This window comes from Octopus bimaculoides, chromosome 30, assembly GCF_001194135.2.
Source record: "Octopus bimaculoides isolate UCB-OBI-ISO-001 chromosome 30, ASM119413v2, whole genome shotgun sequence".
Taxonomy (NCBI): Eukaryota; Metazoa; Mollusca; class Cephalopoda; order Octopoda; family Octopodidae; genus Octopus; species Octopus bimaculoides.
This window is the reverse complement of record NC_069010.1, coordinates 9398635-9414599: the sequence shown is the minus strand read 5'-3', so window position 1 is coordinate 9414599 and position 15965 is coordinate 9398635. Positions and strand designations below refer to the sequence as shown.

The 15965-nt window shown below is 42.6% G+C and overlaps 1 protein-coding gene across 3 annotated transcripts in view; it reads right to left on the bottom strand.

Annotated features, from left to right (window-relative positions):
• LOC106882469 (cytospin-A) overlaps window positions 1-15965 on the bottom strand; it is a 44515-nt gene that overhangs the window by 12813 nt on the left and 15737 nt on the right. The window contains exon 1 of one of the 3 annotated variants that reach the window (XM_014933156.2): window positions 13578-14304. The exons of the other annotated variants lie outside the window; for them this stretch is intronic. The gene's annotated coding sequence lies outside the window, so the exon portion shown is untranslated. Of the gene's footprint in view, window positions 1-13577; window positions 14305-15965 lie in introns of those variants that run through there. 3 annotated transcript variants of the gene reach the window in all.

Genomic DNA, 15965 nt, shown 5'->3' with positions numbered 1-15965 from the left:
CTCTGTCAACTTTATACAAACAAACTTTTACATATTTTTTTTTTCTTTTTGGTGACCCAACAACAGCAGCAGATCTTGACTAGACATGGCTTACAAGGGTAAGGGTGGCAGGCAGTGAGTGGGGCGGAGGGGAGGGGGGGGGACAGTTTTGTGGATATGATGGTGGTCATAGCGGTGATGGTGTCGGTGGCTGGGGGAGGCCCTCGGCTTAGTGGTGGTCGTGTTGATGTTTATAGTGTTAATAGTTGTGGTGACCAGGAGGAGACAATCTGGTTAGCATGGTGGTGGGGTGGTGGTGGTGGTGGTGAAATGGACCCCCTTGTGGAGGGGACAGTTGCAAGTGAGAGGAGAGCTTTGTGGTTGTTGTTTAACCCTTGGTCAGTCCAAATCCAATTGTCTCATGATCACAGATGTTCCACCTGTGACTATCCTTTGACTACATTATCAAATGTGTCCTTCCTTGGTGTTGTTGTTTAGCCCCAGGTCAGTCTCGATCCAAAACACACGCAAAACAGACCTATGTGTGTAGGAGGGTAAATCTCCTGTTACCTCACCACAAGGCATCAAGCTGTGTTAGGGTGTCTGAGTGTGTGTTTATGTTTACATATGGTTATATATATATATATATATGTATATATATATATATATATACACACACACACACACACACATATATATATATATGCTGTGTGTAGCATCGTGTGGGTGTGAGAGAGGGAGGCTAGTCTTGCCACCAACACCAGTCTACAAGCCAAACATATGCCAAGGCTTGGGTTACAATGTATGTATGTGCGCATGTGTGTTATGTATGTCTATGCATACACAAACATGTACACTAATAGATACACATACATAAAAATCCTGGGGGCTAAAACAACAGTAACACCGTCCTTTACAGGAAGGACTTCCATGTTATGTTGGTGTATAAACATTATATATATACACAAACATATGCAGACATACATATATATATATATATATATATATATATATATATATATATATATGGGCATCCAGCTGTAGAAACTCTGCCAAATTTAGATTGGAGCCTGGCATGGAAAGCGGACGTTAAACGATGATGATGATGATGATGATATATATATATATAGTCCAACCCATGCTAGCATGGAAAGCTGATGTTAAACGATGATGATGATGATGATATATACATACATACGCACACAAACATATCTATACATTTGTATGCATATATACATTCATAAACATATGCATACACCCACATACATACATATCTATACATACATATCTATACACATACACACACACATAGTGAGTGACTGCACATGCAATATGAATCGTGTGTCTGTCTCCCTAGTAATGGTGATAGCTGCTACATGGCAGAAGGACATGTGGAGTATTGAATGTGGGAGGAATGTGTTATGTAGTGACAAAAGGGGAGAGAGAGAGAGAGGAGCAAAAGAGTAATATCACTCAACATGAGAGCAACTCATGTGGCATTGAATGTGGGATGGACATGTGGCACACGTGTAGAGGGTTACGGTATCTATCACCTCGGTACTGTTATCAGCTGACGTGTGCTGGGTGGGGAGAGGGAGGGAGGCAGGCAGGGAGGGAGAAACGGTTTGTGCTGGAAGAGTCCGGAAGAGTCAAGGTGACTTAGTGTGAGTCATGGTGTGTTTGTTGCTGTTTGGTGAGGAGGGAAGCTGAAGGATGGGAGGGGGGTGCTAATAATCCATGTGGGAGACAGACATGGAGTAATGAAGAATGTGGAAGACAGAGGGTCTGGAGAGAGAGAGAGAGAGAGAGAAGTACAGGGTGAGAATATCCGATTTCCTTCTAAATACCACACACACATGCATATACATATATCCATACAAACAGGTACACATGTACACACATAAATACACATCTACACGTACAAGTATATACACACATATATACACAAGGCGGCGAGCTGGCAGAAACGTTAGGGGGCCGGGCGAAATGCTTAGCGGTATTTCGTCTGTCTTTATGTTCTGAGTTCAAATTCCGCCGAGGTCGACTTTGCCTTTCATCCTTTCGGGGTCGATTAAGTAAGTACCAGTTACGCACTAGGGTCGGTATAATCGACTTAATCTGTTTGTCTGTCCTTGTTTGTCCCCTCTGTGTATAGCCCCTTGTGGGTAGTAAAGAAATAACACATATGTATACAAATACATACCCAGACACATACAATATACATACACACACACACACATACACACGTATATACACATTGTCGAACATGCAAGGGTGTTGTCCCGTAAAACTGTTTTGCTTTCACGGTGGGACAAAACAAGCCTTAAAGCCACACCCACAGCCCAGTCACAAGACTTTAGCCATGCTGGGGCACCACCTTGAAGAATCTTTAGTTCAAAATGAATTGACCCCGGTACTTATTGTATCAGTTACTTTTGCCAAACTGCTAGGTCACGGGGATGTAAACACACCAACACCGGTTGTTGAGTGGTGTTGGAGGACAAATGTAGACAAAGACAAACACAAATCCACTCAAAGGCTTTAGTTGGTCCAGGGTTATAGAAGACATTCGATTAAGGTGCCATGCAGAGGAACTGAACCTAGAACCATGTGGTTGGGAAGTAAACTTCTTACCACACAGCCATAGGTATAGCAGCAAATTCACCCTCAAATCACACCCCCTTGTTTTATGTATGTACAAGCCAGTGAGGGAGACCTCTACATGGTAGCTAGACCTGCTAGAAATGGCAGCCAAATCTCCCTCATTTCACACATTGGTTAAAGCTGTATATGGTGAGCTGGTCATGGCTGGAAGGCATTTGATTACGTCTTTACAGTCAGTCCTTACTCAAGATTAAACACTACCCCCATCACTGCTAACACCCCCTCCCCCTACACACTCCCACACCAGACATTCGCTAATTGGGAGGTCGTTATTTATAATTAACACCTAATGAGAAGAGTGCACTGATAGTAAGGAATGTAAAGTGAGGGTGGTGAAGATGGGGGTGGGGAGTGTTGCAGGAGGCATGGCTGATGGTTGTGCTGATGATGGTGATGATGATGATGAGGGTATTGATGTAAAAGGTGGTGGTGATGGTGAAGGTGATGATGGAAATGGTTGTTGTGGCAGTGGTGGTGCTGTACTGGTCAGGAGAACAAGTATTTGAAATAGAACAGGGGGGGGGGATTTTGTGCTAATCACCACAAGGTACTCTGTGTGTGTGAAAGAGCCTCAGTGGACTTAACATGCTAGAAACATCAAAGTATTGCACAGTGTTAAAGTGTGAGAAGGCACATTGGATAATATAGTTTGAGATAAACATCTGGGTGGGCATGGTTGGACCACCTTTGATCAGAGGGTCTGCTTGCTTGGCAAGAACAAGAACACGGTGTGTCAAGGACACACCGTGTCTGAAATAAAAGACGGGATGGTCATAAATGGAACACCTTTTGATCATAGGGTTGGCCTGCGTCTATAACAACAGCAACAGCAGCCAAATCTCCCTCACCTCACACCATACAGTCTTTATTACAGGATACACGAGATCATGTAGCCACCCCTTCTCCTCATCATCATTAGGGGGTGAAGCCTCTACTAGATGACCCCTGAGGGTCCACTTATCTCTTTCTCCCCTGATTTGCTTCAGTTTCTCTCTTAACTAACATATCTCACAGGTCAACCAATGATGTCAAGACTTGGGGTCACAAATAGGTACCTCCTTTAATGAGGTGCCACTAACATGTGCCCCATTACTCCTCCAGTATGGTTCTAGTGACTTGTGCCTCCTCAACTCCTCCAGTAAGGTGCCTCATAACCTGTGCCTCATAACTCCAGTAAGAAAACGTCACCTTGCTTGGAAACCGGTGATGGTCGGTGACAGGAAGAGCATCCCATCATAGAAAATCTGCTTCAACAAGCTCTGTCTGACTCAAGCAGGGTTGGAAAAGCGGACACTAAAACTATGATGATGATAATGTATAAACACAACAGTTATTCCATGGATCATCTTGTCTCTTTTGGCACAGTTCCTATGGCTGGATGCTCCTTCTAATGCCAACCCCTTTACAATGTGTACTGGCTGGCTGCTTTTATTGTGGCACCAGGACAAGTGCTTCATACAGGACATGTTTATATAAATAAGAGAGAGAGAGAGAGAGAGTGTGTGTGTGTGTGTGTGTGTGTACACCAGTCTATCTACAATGATCATCATCATTTAGCATCCATTTCCCATGCTGGCATGGGTCGGACAGTTTGAAAAGAGTTGGCCAACTGGAGAGCCGCACCAGGCTCCAATTGTCTGCTTCGATATGGTTTCTACAGCTGGATGCCGTACAAGTGTTATGACACCACTCTCTTTACAAGGTGCACTGGGTGCATTGTATGTTGATGGCAGCGGCTGCAGCGAGTGTGTGCAGTGACTTACAACCTGTTTCTCACATGTGGCATAGTTGACTTGAGAGAGAGAGAGAGAGAGAGAGAGATGAGGAAGGAAAATTGGGCCCAGTAAGTGACGAGGTACTTTAACTTCAAATGTGGATTAAAGGATTTGAACTCACAATGCAGACATAGGGAAAGGAGTGTTTAACCAGAGGGACCTGGTTTTAAACTGAGATTAAATATATGTTTTATTAAATACACAGATATGACTACATTCCTGCATGTAAGAGAGAGGCGGCATAGACACCCACCCATAAATATATACACACACAGATATGCATAACATGTACATACACATGCATACGCACAACATAGACGCCCACACACTATTAAACGGTTAATGGTAACTGGTTGATTCATAGAGAAAGTGCTGTGAGCCATTGGAGGAGGAAGCGGATACTTGTTGATGACAGAGATAACACTTGAGGAAAAGAAGAAAAAACCAGCAGAGGGAGGGCAAGAAAGAGGAGGTGAAGCAGTAAGACTCCAATGGGAGGTCTTTATGCCCTCACCAACAGGACTGAGCTATATATACATACATATATATATACATATATATGTATGTATATATATGTATGTAGCTAATTGTAAAAGCTCAATGATGATGACGATGACAGCATTTGTTAGAGACCTGTCTGACCCTTAATATGAGAAACAGGACCCATTTCCTTGGCGCCCATGCATCATCGTATATGAGACACATTCTCAATTTGTTTACTTTCAATTACAAGAATAACTTGGGACTTAATGGAAGGAAAAAATTATTTTACTCAAATCATGAGACAAAAAAAAGTTTGAAAACAAGCATGGAATTTCAGGAGAAAGTTATTAAAATCCTTTGGATTGGCAAAAAAAATTACACAGCCTTACTATAAAGAAACTGTTTTATATAACAAATTCCCCAACATCACATTAAAGCTGTCTTTTGTAAGAGAACTGCTCAACTCTTGGCCTGTCTTGTTGTCTTTCTCATGGGATACAGAGGACACATTTCCCTGGCTTCCATGCATCATAACATACATTCCTAATTTTTATCTTAATCACCAGAGTGACTTGGAACTTATGAAAAGCAAAACTTTGTTTTCCTCAGAACATATGAAAACAAGAGATAACAAAAATCTCTTGTAAACAAGTGTGGATGTTTAGGACAGATTTATGAAACTGCTTTGGACAGACAAAGGGTGGATGTCACAGTTTCACTATAAAGACATTTTTTTTTGTATAACAAATTTCTAAGTCCTATACTAAAGCTGTCTCTTCTAACGGAACTGCTCGTCCCTTTGCTAAGTTATGGGTGTGTAAACAAACCAACACCAGTTATTAAGCAATGGCGGACTTCCATACAGTTTCCATCAACCAAGTTCACGCTCGCAAGGCACTGGTCAGCCCGAGGCTATAAAAGAAGCCACTGGCCCAAAGTGCCACCTCCACCATCCATACTTCTTGCAACCACCACCACCACCCTAACCCTAACCCTATCACCAACAGTACACAGTGGAACTGAACCCAAAACTACACAGCTGCAAAGTGTGATCCTCAACCACACAGCCAGGCCTCAAAAAGCATTTTATTTGGTGGTGTTGGGGTGGAGGGAGTGTGGGGATGGGAAGGGGTTAGGTTGCTTAAAGAGGATGTGGTAGTGGTGGTGTGGATGATGATGATGATGGTGGTGGTGATGGCAGTGGTGGTAGTTGTAGTAGGTGCTAGTGAAGGTGGTGTAGGTAGTGGTGGTGGTGGTGGTGGTGGTGGTAGCAACAGTGGTTGTCATTAATGTTAAGTCCAATCTTGTTAATACTGTGGACAAATTGGTCAAGTGGTTATATGGAGTGAGAGAGGGAGAGAGAGAGAGGGGGGGGGGAGGGGAGTACCCAGAGGAAGTGCCTGATGTTTCCTGCCCACCCACCCTCAAATGTCATTCCACCCATCGAATATTTACTCATATCAGCAGAGCCATGCAGTGAGACTATATATAGCTGCATGACCTGCCAGAAATAGTAGCTGAACCTCCCTCATGTCACACTCATAGTGTTGTCCTAGATATGCTATGACAAAATCAAGACAGGATGGTCACAGCTGGAACGTCTTTGATCGTAAGTCAACAGGATCAAGGCTGACATGGGACCAAGCAACAAGGAAGGACACATTCAATAGTGTAGTCCTAGATACACAATGAATAAAAGACAGGATGGAACGTGTTTGATCAGAAGTCATAGGACCAACCTAGGGTTAAACGACAACAATAAAGGACATCGGATAATGTAGTCCTAGATACACTATGTCTGAATGAAAGACAAGATAGCCATGGCGAGAACATCTCTGATCATAGGTCTACAGGATGAAGACTGACCTGGGGTTAAACAGAAAAAGCAGCTGAGTCTTCAAACGAGACGGGTGACAATGGTTATTGCTGTTATTTAGCACCAGGTCAACTGGTTCCATACGAGCTCCATCCATGACCATCCTGCCTTTCCAGAGCTACACCGTGTAATGGAGTTCTTCCTACTTTTAAGATGCTGGAGCAGGGGTCTCGTTTAGCATTTTGTCTGGTCTGCCAATGATAAAAAGGGATTTCATGTGCGAGCTGGCAGAATCGTTAGCGCGCCGGGCGAAATGCTTGGCGGTATTTCGTCTGCCGCTACGTTCTGGGTTCAAATTCCGCCGAGGTCGACTTTGCCTTTCATCCTTTCGGGGTCAATTAAATGAGTACCAGTTACGCACTGGGGTCGATATAATCCACTTAATCCCTTTGTCTGTCCTTGTTTGTCCCCTCTGTGTGTAGCCCCTTGTGGGCAGCAAAGAAATAAGAAGGGCAGCTGGTGATGGGAGTTTGTCAGGGCAATTTACAGAAAGATGCAAGGGAGGGAAGGAGGGTCACAGAATTTCTTGTGAGAAGGTGGGGGGTGCCGGAAATGTATCACAAGAGTATACAAAGAGACTGGAAGTGAGACCATCCGTAGGGTGGGTGCAGCTATATATAAGGGGCCAAACGGGGATTCCCACACTCCTAGAAATCCTGATTACGAAGGTCAAACTGCCACCCTTCACCCTACCACCACTCCCTCTCTCTCTCCTATAATTGTCATTCCCTGCCTGACAATAGGAAGTTGGTAACAGGCAGGATGTGGGCCATTGAGGTTTTTCTCTGAAGGTCTTTGAACTTCTCCAAAATATATATATTTTTTTTCTGTATTTGTGGTGCATTGAGCAAATTGATGGCTTTTAAAGGGTCTTTTGTGTCGTAACAGGATTCAGTATTTGCTGACATAATAAAAGTATCTTTAGTGACGGGAATGGGGAGGAGGGCAGGGCATTTGGGGACCCCTTCTTTTTTTTTATATGTAAGAGACGCAGGCAGAAAAGTGTGGCTGTGTGGTTAAAAGAGTTTACTTCACAACCTTGTGGTTCCAGGTTCAGTCCCCAGAGTTTGACACCCTGGGCCTGGGCCAGTACCTTCTAATTATAAACCTAGGGAAACTAATGCTTTGTGAGAGAATTTGGTAGACAGAAACTGAAACAAGCCTGTCATCTGCGTGCGTGCAAGTGTGTGCGTATGACCATCACCAAATGTCCTGTGACCCTGATCATCATCATCATCATCATCATCATCATTTAACGTCCGCTTTCCATGCTAGCATGGGTTGGACGATTTGACTGAGGACTGGTGAAACCAGATTGCTACACCAGGCTCCAGTCTGATTTGGCAGAGTTTCTACAGCTGGATGCCCTTCCTAACGCCGACCACTCAGAGAGTGTAGTGGGTGCTTTTTACGTGCCTTGTTGATGAGAATTACTGTGTCTGGTCGGATCACTTTGAGAACAAACAGACTTTTTCCACAGACATGGCTAACCTAGTGATCTGGTCCCTGCAGCAAAAGCTCATTCTAGTCAGCCTGGGTCACCCTTGTCACGTGGTAGTGATGATGATGATGATGATGGCAGCGATGGAGGGGAAGTGGTGGTGATGATGATTGACTGCAGGGATTGGAAACAACCACCACAAGGCATTCTACCAAACACTTAACGACTGCTAATTAGCTACCTTCATCTAACTCATTCCAGTATGGAAAAAAAAAACAAAAAAACATGATGATGATTGTCTGGGTTTTCCTAATTCTACCATTCTAGGAATTGATTAATCACAGGATATATTGGAAATAATCATTGAAGAATGAAAGGAATTTCAGATATCTAAATCAAATAAAACCCACCCACACACCAGTACCAAAACAAACATGCATATATACATACACACATATAGACATACATATATGTACAAAAACACATTATATATACATACATACATGTACACATACACACATATGCACCCACTCATGTATACACACACACACACATTGAATATACCTATATATATATGTGTATGACGTACAAACGATAAAATAAGATTTATACTTATAAACATGAGCTCAGACACACACATACACTAACACCTACACAATATTCATACACAGAATTCAAATCTAATTTACACAGGCGCACACACATATATATACACACATATCCCTACAACCACACAACATATATACATACAAACAAGTAATTTAAATGAAATAATATATACACACACACACACATACACACTATTTCAAACCTGTTCATGAAAGGAGAAAAGGGCCAGAAGCCCTAAACCTTTTATAGGGTCCATAACACTGGTAGAAGGATGCTTTTCCCCCCTTATTTGTTGGTTTCCCTTAAAAGTCAGGCATGAAAGGGCAGCACATGTGACCCTTTATATTTTCAGGGTCTCACACACTTAGGAAGAAAGGATGTAATCCAATATTGGTGTTAAGTCTTTAGCATGTAAACTAGCCAGGTCCAACCTCTCACACCTACCCTACAAGGTCATTCTCAAAATAATCACATCATTGCAATCTCAAAGCTATGAGATAACCGAGCATATATATTTTGATACTTGGGGATCAAACAGGATATCTCTTACAACATACCTATGTCTCATTGTCTACCCAGTTACCTTCCCATCTGCCTCTCCCCAAACCTCTTCTCCTTCCTCCCAATTATCTAGTTCTGACCATCCCTCCTCAAAGCTTTTTCCTTATGAATGTCAATGGGTGTGTGTGCATATGTGTATTACTAAACAGCTGTAATGCCAAGAATGGCTATAGACTTATACATACATACATACATGAATACACACACACACACACACACACAATGTAACTAAAATTAGTTAAGTTGGTATGCAGTGTGTATAATATGTGTTTGTATGTAATGTACTTATAGCCTTGTGTCAACCAAAGCCTTTTGAGTGGATTTGATAGATGGAAACTGAAAGAAGCCCATCATCTCTCTCTCTCTCTCCCTCTATATAAGAAAAATGAGAAAATAGAGATCAATCAATTAATAACTCTTTTACTCTTTTACTTGTTTCAGTCTTTTGACTGTGGCCATGCTGGAGCACCGCCTTTAGTCGAGCAAATCGACCCCAGGACTTATTCTTTGTAAGCCTAGTACTTATTCTTTCGGTCTCTTTTGCCGAACCGCTAAGTTACGGGGACATAAACACACCAGCATCGGTTGTCAAGCGATGTTGGGGGGACAAACACATACACACATACATATATATATACATATATACGACAGGCTTCTTTCAGTTTCCGTCTACCAAATCCACTCACAAGGCATTGGTCGGCCCAAGGCTATAGTAGAAGACACTTGCCCAAGATGCCACGCAGTGGGACTGAACCCGGGACCATGTGGTTGGTAAGCAAGCTACTTACCACACAGCCACTCCTACGCCTATATATTTATTAATTGCAAAAAACAGACATAATCCCTTAATGAGGAATATTTAACCCTTAACTGAACTATATATGTTCTGCATCACTACTTGACAACCAGTGTTGGTGTGTTTATGTTCCTATAACTTAGCGGTACAGCAAAACAAGCTGATCAAATAAATACCAGGCTTCAAGAAAAAGTAATAAGTGCTGGCATTGATTACTTTGACTAAAATCCTCCAATGCGGTGCCCCAGCATGGCCACAGTCTAATGAGTGAAACAAGTTAAAAAAACAAAAAGACAAGAAAGGGAAATAACTGAAATAGGCCAATGGCATGAAGACACTTAAAATAACTGAGAGGCTGATGAAATGAAGGATGGGGGAAAAAGGATAAATGGATCTTGTCAATGAACTGGAATTTCCTCAATGGAGGAAAGAAAATTAGAGTCGTTAACGTAATTACTGCAATGCTTTGGTTTTATTTTGTTGGTAAAGACGGAAATTCTAACGTCAGTCGGTACATCCCTACATTAACTGGTTTATGTGGATACACTGGGAGTGGGTTTGCATGTGTTTGTGTATGCGTGTATGTATGCGTATGTATGTGTTTGCGTGTGAGTGCACATTGTGTTTGCATGTGTGTGTGCATGCTTGCTTGTGTGCGTATGTGTGTATTGGCATGCGTGTGTGTGTGTGTTGGCATGCGTGTGGCTATCTTATGTTTCAATCATTAGACTGCAGCCATGCTGGAGCTCCACTTTGTAAACTTTTAGCCGAATGAATCAACTCCATTACTTATTCTACATCAGTCTCTCACTACCAAGCTGCTAAGTTACAGAGGTATAAAACAAACAACATCAGTTATCAAGCGGTACTGGGGACAAACATAAATACGTATGACAGGCTTCTTTCAGTTTCCATCTACCAAATCCACTCACAAGGTGCCATGCAGTGGGACTGAACCTGGAACCATGTGGTTGAAAAGCAAGCTTCTTATCACACAGCCATGACTGTGCCTCATCAGTGGTGTGGAGACGGGAGGCCGGTATGCATGGCCGACTGCTGGTCTTCCATAAACAACCTTGCCTGGACTTGCGCCTCAGAGGGGAACTTTCTAGGTGCAATTCCATGGTCATACACCAGAAATAGAACCCCTTGAATGCTTGAAAGGTTGACTGGAAGAAGCTGATAGTTTTTGCATCCTGGGAGACATATCCACGAGGGAGGTGGTTGCTCTGAAAGCACAGAAGCGAGAGTAAGAACTAATTGGAAAAAGTCCAAGGAGTTACCACCACTGCTGGCAACAAAGGCCTCCCCCCACGACAGGGAGAAACGTAGATTGTAGAGCGTGATCGTTACCAGCGTCGCCTTCCTGCCACTTGTGCTGGTGGCACGTGAAAAGACATTTGAGCGAGTTCGTTGCCAGTGCCGCTGGACTGGCTCCTGTGCAGGTGGCATGTAAAATACACCATTTTGAGCGTGGCCATTGCCAGTACCGCCTAACTGGCCTTCGTGCGGGTGGCACGTAAAAGCACCCACTACACTCTCAGAGTGGTTGGCGTTAGGAAGGGCATCCAGCTGTAGAAACTCTGCCAAATCAGATTGGAGCCTGGTGTAGCCATCCGGTTTCACCAGTCCTCAGTCGAATCGTCCAACCCATGCTAGCAAGGAAAGCGGACGTTAAACGATGATGATGATGAATGCAGAGGATGAGAGAGGACAGAAATGGTGTAACTTGGGAAGTTGGGCCTCCAACCAGGCCTTTTGTGAGGAACTTTTAAGCACCCCCTCGTATATATGTATGCATGCAAGCATGTATGTTTTGACATTGCATGATGTCTGGCACATGTGGGGGGGGGGGCGGAATATCATCTTGCTCGGAAAGAGGCTAACGACAGGAAGGGACACTTGGCTGCAAAAATTCTGCCCAACCCATGCAAGCTTGGAAAAGAGGACGTTAGACTGATGATGATGATGATGATGAGGTGGACTGTTGGTAGGCAAAGTGAAAATAAAGTTCTAAAGCAATTGATGTGTGTGTATATGTGTGTTTTTCAGTCATTTAACTGTGGTCATACTGGAGCACAACTTTTCTTCCTTTTTTTCTAAAACCTGGCACTTATTCTGCCCGTCTTTTATGCTGAACTTCAATTTCTACCTTCCAGATTCAGCCACAAGGATTTTGACTGGACTGATGAAAGCTATAGCAGAAGGAAGATACTTGCTCAAGGTGCCACGCAGGAGGACTGAACCCAAACCCATGAACTTGCAAAATGGGTTCTTTTCCACACAACCATACTTGTATCACACACACACACACACCTTTTTTCTTGTTTCAGACATTAGACTGTGGTCATGCTGGGGCACTATCCTGAAGGATTTTTAGTCAAATGAACAAACCCCAGGACTTCATTTTTTAAAAATCCTGGAACTTATTCTATCATTCTCTTTTGCCAAACTGCTAAGTTACAAGGATGTAAACACACCATCGCCCGTTGTTGAGGGGTGGTGGGGGCAAACACACAGCATGATGGGTTTCTTTCGGTTCAACCCATCAACCCAATCCATTCACAAGGCTTTGGTCCATCCGAGGCTATACAGAAGACACTTTACCCAAAGTACCACACAGTGTGAGACTGAAACCGGTACCTTGTGGTTGGCAAGCAAGCTTTTTACCACACAGCCCCAAACTCAATAAAAATGGATAGGTGTAGGAATGGGTGTGTGGAAAGAAGCTTGCTTCCCAACCACATGGTTCCAGGTTCAGTCCCACTGCATGGCACCTTGGGCCGACCAAAGCCTTGTGTGGATTTGGTAGACAGAAACTGAAAAGAAGCCCATCATATATGTGTGTGTGTGTGTGTGTTTTTAAGTCCACGTAATTTAGTGGTTTGGCAAAATAGACCGATAGAATAAGTACTAGGCTTACAAAGAATAAGTCTCGGGGTTGATTTGTTCGACTAAAGGCGGTGCTCCAGCATGGCCACAGTCAAAAGAACAAGAAGTATGGAGTACAACACATTTAGAATGGAAATCTTAGCCGCCCTTAATCTGGATTTCACCTGTTCGGTTTATTCACCGCATGAAACATATGTGAAAGGAAAATGCACACACGTGTGTGTGTGTAAAGGGATGATTGTATGTTGTTGTTGTACCTAAAACAAAGAAAGGGGTAGGGGAAAAAAACAAAGAAACAAGTACCCCATACAAAACAACAAAGACATATAAATATATAAACAAATATAACATTCCATGTGGAAAGATGAAAATTCCCCGATGGCCAGAGTTTCATCCCTGGAGAAGATGTGAGAAACGAGAAATGATGAGTAGCAGCCAAGAAGTTTTTTGGCTCTGATGAAATTAAATGAAAGATAATAAAAATAATAATAATAATAATACCTGGAGAGTAATTGCAGAGATCCATGATGGTCGGAAATATGTGTACAACCATTATATACAAGTCAGATGTGTGTTTCTTTGTTATTGGTGTATTTGTATATATATATATATACACACTGCTAAATAACTGTGTGTGTGTGTGTGTGTGTAGATATATATATATACACATGCAGATATGTTTATATATGTACACTTGTGTCGGCGTGTATAAATGAATGAAGTTACATGGGTGTCTAGGTCAGGGCAAATCCATGTAACTGTGAGAAACTTGTGTGTGTATAAATGGGAGAGAGAGAGAGAAAGTGTATATAAAATGTGATTTTGTGTGAATTAGGAATCAGACGAGTATATCGTCCACAATACAAGTGACACGCACACACACGGTGTGTATATGTTGTTTATCATATGCATCTGCATCTGTGCGAGTGTGTGTGTGTGTGTGTATATATATGGTGTTTGTATATAGTGCGTCTATGTGTCTAAGACTGTGTATATGTGTGTGTATTTATGTATAAATGTATGTGTATGCATTATACGTGTGTGTATGTGTGTGTGCGTGTGGGTGTGTAATATGGTGCGGAAAGTGCAGTCCTGTAGCAGCTAAAATCCAGAAGGAAGTGGGACAAGTCTGAAGAATTTGGTGGAAGGGACAAGAAAAATGCCAGTTGACAACTTTGAATAGAAACTGTTGAAAGAGGAGAAGAGAGAGAGGAGGGGGGGGCAACGGAGATGACAACAACAACAACCGATATACAATCAGTTTATCCTTCTTTTTCTCCCTCTTTTTTTAGAACTTCCTTGAGGAGAAGAGAATCGAGTGAGAGAGTGACATGGAGTGAGTGTTGTATGAGAGAGAGAGAGAGAGAGATGGATAGGTAGACTGATAGGAGAGGCAGATAAGATAGATACACAGAGAGAGAGAGAGAGGTAGAAACAAAGAACTATGGATAGAGTAAGAGTGAATATGTGAGAAGTACAAAGACAGGGAATTGGAATGAACGAATAAGCAAGAAACAGAGAGAGGAGGAGGAGGGGAAATAGAGAATTAGAGAGCGAGAGAGAGAGGGGGAATTGAATACCATGAGGAGAGGTAGGAGAAATGTAGAGAGAGAACTAGAGTGAAGAAGGGGAGGAGCAAAAACTTAAAGAGAGAGAGAGGGGGTAAACAACAAGAGAGAGGGGAGGAAGGAAAATCGTAAGAATAGAGAACTAGAGAGAGAGGGAGAGAGAAGGGAAGGATTAAAAAACAAGAAGGAGGGAGTAGAGAAGGGGAGGAGAAGGAGAGAAAGTGTGAGAAGAGAAGTGAAATGACAAGGAGAGGGGTGTAGTGATGTTGTTTACTGTTGTCACTGATGACGATGATGATGATGATGATGTTAGTGATATTAATAGCTGTGCGAGAGTTAAACTGGAAGAAGGGAGTAAAGGAGATGGTGGGAGGTAGAGGAGGAGGAGGAGAGAAATAGCGTTGATAGCAGTGGGAAGGGAAGGGGAGAAGAGGAGGGCAGAGGAGGAGATGGCAGCGTTGTCCAGTCACGACGAAAGACAGATTAATGATTTTGAGTGAAAGAGAGATAGAGAACGAGCGCGCGCGAGCGTGTGTCAGTCAGTCACGGCAGCAGCAGCCGTAGTGAGACTGTCATTGCATGTTATGTGTCAGTCGCTTCTCCATCCGTATGTTGTATGTCCTCCTGTTTAATGAGGAGGACCCACTTCAGTTGTAAAAACTGTCATCACCAAACGACGTACACACACACACACACATCTGCCCTTTACATAATTCCCTTCTGATCCCCTTCTGTTTCATCTCCACACTTCTCCTCCCGTATCTCTCCCTATCTCTTTTCACTTATTGGTGGTCTATCCTACATCTTTACCTGTCTCTGTCTCTCTCTTATTATCTTTTACTAATTTCACTCACTAGACTGCGGTCACGCTGGGGCACCAACCTCAAAGGGTTTACGCTAACAAACCAACCCCAGTAAAAAAAATATTATTTTGCTGAACCGTTAAGTTACAGGACATAAACAAACCAACACAATTTGTCAAGCAGTGGCGAAAGAAAAACACACACACACACGATACATACAGGGTTGGCCAAAAGTCAGCAGACAGTAAATCGAAACCTTTCAATTCTAAGATTTATTTTATGTTTAACAATTGAATGAATTTAATAAAAGCATCTGAGCATGAAACATCATGAAAATTGTCCAAACTGAAGTCCTTCTTCAACGACACCATTTTTTCCATTCGAGGTAATACAGAATTACAGATAGTATCTATGGAATTTTGATTTACCGTCAGCTAACTTTTGGCCAACCCTGTATGTGTATGTATGTGTGTGTGTGTGTGTATATATATATATATATATATATATATATATATATG